The following is a 356-nucleotide window of genomic DNA, read 5'->3' as shown; positions in this document are numbered from 1 at the left end:
GCTGCTGCTGCTGCTGCTGCTGCTGCTGCTGTTGCTGCTGCTGCTGCTGCTGCTGCTGCTGCTGGCGTTGGTTGTTGTGGTGATGGTGGTGGTGGTGGTGCTGCTGCTGCCAGTAGAGAGGTCGGTCGTTTGCTGCAGCAGCAGCAAATGTGCTGTTGTCGTGTGTAGCTGCTGCTGCAGTCTTTGCTGCTGCTGCTGCTGTTGCTGCTGCTGCTGCTGCTGCTGTTGCTGCTGCTGCTGTTATTGATGCTCTTATAGAGAATTTCTACCACTGCTGCTTCTGCATTCCAAGCTATCTGCTGTTGCTGCTACTACTCTGTTGCCGCTGCTGCTGCTGTTGCTGCTGCTGCTGTTGC

The sequence above is a fragment of the Eimeria mitis genome, genomic scaffold, assembly GCF_000499745.2.
Source record: "Eimeria mitis Houghton genomic scaffold, Emh_scaff1623, whole genome shotgun sequence".
Lineage (NCBI taxonomy): Eukaryota > Apicomplexa > Conoidasida > Eucoccidiorida > Eimeriidae > Eimeria > Eimeria mitis.
Note: the sequence above shows the minus strand (reverse complement) of the source record.